Raw genomic sequence first — 6169 nt, forward strand, 5'->3', positions numbered from 1 at the left:
GTGTCCAACTCTTTGTGATTCCATGGACTGGAGCCTGCCAGGGTCTTCTGTTCATGGAATTCTCCAGGCAAGAATACTAGAGTGGGTAGCCATTCCCTTCTCTAGGGGATTTTCCTAATCTAGGGATGGAAACTGGGTCTCCTGCATTGCAGGTAGATTCTGTACCGTCTGAAGGACCAGGGATGTCTCAGGATTGGCTTAGACCTGGGCTGAGTTGAGTTTTCAGGGAAAGAAACTTAGGCAGAGTCTCTACTGAAGGGCTGGGAAAGTAGGAGCCATTGACCTGTGAATCTCAATCCTAAAATGGGAGTAAAATGTTTACAGTCGTTACTGCTTATCTGTCTACTCCTTTCCAAAGTTTGTTACCCTTGGTCAGCTGTGGTCTGAAAGTATTAAATGGAACTTTCCAGAAATAAACAATTCATAAGTTCAAAATTACATGCCCTCCTGAGAAGGGTGATGAAGTCTCACTATGGTTCTCTGATCCTTGTCCAGAGCCTCCTACCTGTTTGTTAGTCACTGAGTAGAGGACTGGATTATCAGATCTCAGGGTGCTGTGCTGCAGTTCAAATTGCCTTTATTTTGCTTAATAATGGCCCTGGAGGCAAGAGGAGTGGCATGCCAAAGCCACAAAATGCTTTCTCTGGGTAGAAAGGTGAAATCTGTGCTGACCTAATATCTATGCTAAGAGTGAATCTTTGATCCTGTGAAGATGTGAAGAGGGAAAGGGAAATTCCTGCTGGTTTTGTTGTCAAACGTCAAGCTGCAAAAGTTATACCTGTAGTGTGTGATGAGTGCTGAATTAAGATGGAAAAGGTATCACATTTGTAAGATATTTTGAAAAAGAGAGACCACATTCACGTAATTCTATTACAGTATATTGATATAATTGTTTTCTTTTTTTTTTAAATTTTATTTTATTTTTAAACTTTACATAATTGTATTAGTTTTGCCAAATATCAAAATGAATCCATCACAGGTATACATGTGCTCCCCATCCTGAACCCTCCTCCCTCCTCCCTCCCCATACCATTGAAACGTGTAAAATATCATGTATGAAACGAGATGCCAGTCCAGGTTCAATGCACGATACTGGATGCTTGGGGCTAGTGCACTGGGACGACCCAGAGGGATGGTATAATTGTTTTCTTATCGTTATTGTTGTTAATCTCTCATTGTGCCTAATTTATGAGTTCAACTTTGTATGTAGGTATAGGGAAAAAAACAACAACATGGGTTTGTGTACTATTGGTGGTTTCAGACATCCACTGGAGATCTTGGAATGTATCTCCAGCTGATAAGAGGGACTATTGTCTTAATTATAAGTAGGAAAGTTCCTTGATTAGTTTTCTATGGCTGCTGTAAAAAATTACTGAAAACTGCGTAGTTTAAAATAACAGAAATTAATTCTCTGATGTTCTGGAGGACAGAAGTCTTAGATCAAACTGTAAGTAGGGCTACCCTCCCTCTAGAGACTCTAGGGAAGAATTCTTCCTTCCCTTTCGGTTTCTGGTGGCTGTGGGCATTCCTTGGCTTCTTTGGCTTGTGACTGCGTTAATGTCTGTTTCTGTCTTCACATCACCTTCTCTTTTATGTGTTTTCTCTTCTTGTGTCTCTTATGAAGACACTCGTCATTGGTTTTAGGGCCCACCTGGGTCATTTAGTATGGCCTTATCTTAAAATTCTTAATTTAATGACATCTGCAAAGACTGTTTTTCCAAATAAGACCACATTTATAGGTTTTAGGGTTTTGGGCATCTCTTTGAAGCCCACAACTTGACCAACTACAATTGTTAAATGCTTTCTGGGAAATCAAAGGTAAAAGACATTTACAAAAGGAAATTTTTGTTCATGTGTAGATGAGGTATTTTCTAAAAAGTCTTAATGAAATAGTTCACTGTTGACTCTGAAGCTCAGATTTTACAAGTAATGTTTTTCTTGTAAAATTCCTTGTAAAGTATATTAATACTTTCAAAGAGGTTCATCAATGCTTCCTCCCCCAATTCTCTCTATCCTTGTGGGAACATGTGTACATTAGGAGATGGAGTCTGTTTCCTTCCCTGTGTAACTGGCTGTGGGTTGCTTGACCAACAGAATGCTGTGGAGGTGACTTGAACTTCTGAGCCCTGGCCTGAAGGCAACTTTTGCTTTGTCCTTTGGGACTCAGCTGCTTAGTAAAGAAGCTTAGACCAGAGAACTGAAGAATGTGGAAAGAGAGAAAGGGGGACCCATTCCAGTCACAACCTCAGATGCACATGAGTGAAGGCGTTTTGGACTTTATAGCTGAACATATACCTAATGCAGCCACAAGACTGATCCCAGCCAACACCATGTGGGCAGAAGAACCTTCTGTCTGCACCTAGATAAGGTGCAGAATTGAGAGAAATAACAAATTGTCCTTATCAAGCCAGTAAGTTCTGGGACAGGTTTGTTGAAGTAGATGACAAAAACAATGCAGTATATTGTGTCATTCAGAATTGTAAAAAATTGTTCCATGAGCTAAGGAAGATATAGTAGACACTGGAAGCAGAAAAATGTTTTGATATTGGAAATGGAAGCTTTGGTGATTTGCTTTGAATCTTGTTCAGGATCTGATGAGGAGATATGCGCAAGTCACAGAGAACAGGAGGATGGGTAGAAGCACCCATCCTGTGGGGGCGCTTTGGATCTTGTTCAGGATCTGACAAGGAGATATGCACAAGTCACAGAGAACAGGAAGATGGGTGCAAGCACCCATCTCGTGGGTGCACCACCTCTCATGCTTGTGTTTGGGAAATCTAGCTTGGGGGAAGATGGCGTTAGACAAACTGACTTTATGTTCTGGTTTTATTACTAATTTACTATATGACCTTGGCCTTGGGAAAGTCATGCATCCTCTCTGAGTTCCAAATAGGAAATCTGTGTGGCCGATGATAACCATTACTAACTGTTAGGCCCCTGATACGTGGTAGGCCTGCAGTAGGTGCCATCCTGAAATAATATTGGACATCATCCTCATTTTTGGATCAGAAAGCAGTGGTTCCGACAGAGTTAGTAGCCAGCCCTAGATCACATGAGGGGAGTGGAGAGAGGGCGGTAGGTAGATATTCAAATCCAAGCAGTTAACTTCAAATCTGTGCTTTTGTGGCTGTGCTGCAGCTGCATCCGTGGACTCACTTCTTCCCTTTTAGTTTGAGGCAGTTATCCACCTGTCATCTGAGCAGGTCCTACTGGGTGTTCACCATCCACTGAGGCTCGTGGGCAAGATTCCATGAGCATCTATAAAACCACCACAGAATATGTTCTTTACAGTTTTTCAATACACGTCTTTCTCATCAGTTCCTCAGTATCATTGCTCTGCCTCCCTTTCTCTCACTCCTAATCAGCAGCTAACTGCTAGTGATTTTTATTCTTCACCATGTTTCTTTTATCTATCACCTCCAGCCACTATCTGCCTTTATCCTACCTTGGCCTGGCACCATCTTTTGCAAGAAGCTCCTTATCTGCCTCACCCACAGTCTCTCCATCAGCCCATTCATCCTTCATACAGCCACCAGCCTTATCTTCTTGCACGCAAGTTCGAGATTGTCATTTGCTTGTTCAGAAAACTTTAATGGCTTTTTATTGCCTATAGAATAAAGAATTTAAAAAATTTAGGATATAAATAACATGTACTTATGGCTCATGGTAGCTGTATTTACTAACTGAAACAAAGCAAAACAACATCCAACCTTTTCTATTCTCTCTGGCCCTGCAGTGTCTGAAACTACACGCATCAGAGGCTGTTTGCCAGAGATGGAGTGCTTTTGTTTCCCTGTCACATAGTGTAGCCAAAGCTCTATACCGGAGTTTGCTTTTGTTAGTTTATGTCTCCCTGTGAGTGGTAAACTCCAGTGGGGGCAGATTTCTATGAAGCCTTTCAATTTTAGTGGGGCAGGAAAGCAAAGTATTAATGAAACACTTGCTTTCTTCTTAGTATTGTTATTTTTATTGCTACCACTCTTGACAGAGAGAGCACGCCAAGATAGTCACTCCAGTGTCTTCTATCTAGAGGGTATGGCTCATTCCTGCCTTGTACCTACCTGCCTTTGTTACTGACGTACATATTTAAGCTTACTTTTCCATGAGCCTGGGTGCTCTTTGATAAGGTTCACTCCTAACACATGATCAAAATCTCTCAGTAAAGCCCCAACTCCAGAAATTTGGCTAGCCTGGTTGAGAACTTCCCCCTTGAGAAGCACCAAATTAATCATAGCTATCTTTGCTCAAATCTTTCCTGCAACAAGGATGCCCACTGGCATTTCAGGGGGCTTTCATTTCAGGGGCCCCACCAGTGAGCTGAGAGAGAAAGCAGTTATTGTTAAAACTAAAAAGTGAAATCTAAGTTGATATTGCCGAGAAAATACATCAACACTGCATCATTTTGATTATTCAGCTTACAAAAAGACCTGCCTGTAAGCCCTACTCTTCAGGCAGGAGCCATTCTAGGTCCCAGGTGGGAGTGATTGCGAGTGGGAGTAACCTGTGAATAGGGATGAGAAGGCAAGAACAAGAATTCCTGAATAGCTTTGCACTCTAAAGCAAGAGCTGCTAAAGGAACAGAGTTTTGTGATGTTTTTGGTCTATTCCAGGTTTTCCCTACAATTCTCAATATCAAGGACATTTTTAGTGATTGACACCTTCCTCATGTATCCAATTTAAAAAAATCTACAAAATAATTTTATTAAGTAATGACATATGTTTATATATATGTATAAATATATATTTATGTATATTCAGGAATATATATATATATGACAGCAACAACACATGTTTGTCAGTCCAAATATTCAGTTAATGTGGGAAACAATGTAATTAGAATCCATCACAAACTTTTTGTTGTTTTTATCTTGTGCAGATGTTTGATTTTCATTGGACTTTCAGAAATATAAAAATGGTTAAGGACCTCCATTTGCACTTTTCTAAGTTGCTAGGAGTCTAGGAAACCCTGGAAATTGTATCAGGTTATTTTATAATCTTTCTAGATAGGAAGTAACCATCCCAGGATATTGAAAAGGGTTAAGTGTACAATTTTGGATGTTACAAGGTTATGTAATCAGCTTTGACTGAATGCTGCTCAAAGACACAGCAAAGATAACTGAATTATGAACACTTAAAACTAATTTGTGCTGACCCATCAAGAGAAATTTATGATTTCATTTCTAGAAATAGGATAAAGAAATGAAATAAAGTCTAATTCCAGTGTGTAAATTAGGGAAATCAACCTCTTCCCCATTTGGTCCTGAATAAACTGCTTTCTATTTGACGTGCTCAAGAGCGTGGTCTTCCCTTTAATTCACATTGTGAAATAATTGCCCTGGTGGAAATCAGAAACATGCAATGTAATATATTAGTTTTACTCAATGATTCTTGAGAGGTGATACCTCAATTAACAAATCCTCAGGGAAAGAGGCAGTGTGGAAAAAAAAAATATGTTCCAATCTCATCTTCATAAATCAAGCCAGGCAGAACTGCCTCTAGGTATTTGGCAAGACAGAAACATCCCTCACCAGAGTGGTTCTCAGCCCTGCCCAGATGTAAGCAAACAGGGCCACTCTTTAGCAAAAGTATGAAATATTTCAGCCTTCTGTCTTTCTCTACTTTTCATTTTGTTTTATGTCTTCACAGATTCCCCCCTCCTCTGACTCTTAAGCATTCCGCACCTTTTTTCCTTATCTTCCATCAGAGACTGATTTTGTTGGAAATTTTCATTTGTTGGAAAAATATTGTTAATGTTGACTTAATGTGAATGAGTACTCATGGATATGGTAAGTCAGGCAGGTCTTGTTTGCTTGTGTGTTGTTTTGTTTTGGCATACTGAGCAGCATGCAGGATCTTAGTTCCCCAACCAGGAATTGAACCCATGCTTCCTGCTGTGGAAGCACGAAGCCTTAACTGCTGGACTGCCGTGGAAGTCCCAAGCAGGTCTTTGAGGTCAAGCGTTTATCAGCTTTGAGAATCCTGGGACTTGAAACTGCTTGCTATGGTATCCCCAGCTCTAACTCACAGCCTAGGAGGTAAATAACAAACTGCTGTTGAATGAACAATGAAAGACTTAGTTCCCTCTCACATGAAGGAATTCAAGTTTAAGGGGTAAGTGAAGGGTGGGGCATGAATGTCCAGAGGCTTAGGGAAGTAGGTGAACTGAAAT

Source organism: Bos indicus, chromosome 5 (genome assembly GCF_029378745.1).
Source record: "Bos indicus isolate NIAB-ARS_2022 breed Sahiwal x Tharparkar chromosome 5, NIAB-ARS_B.indTharparkar_mat_pri_1.0, whole genome shotgun sequence".
Lineage (NCBI taxonomy): Eukaryota > Metazoa > Chordata > Mammalia > Artiodactyla > Bovidae > Bos > Bos indicus.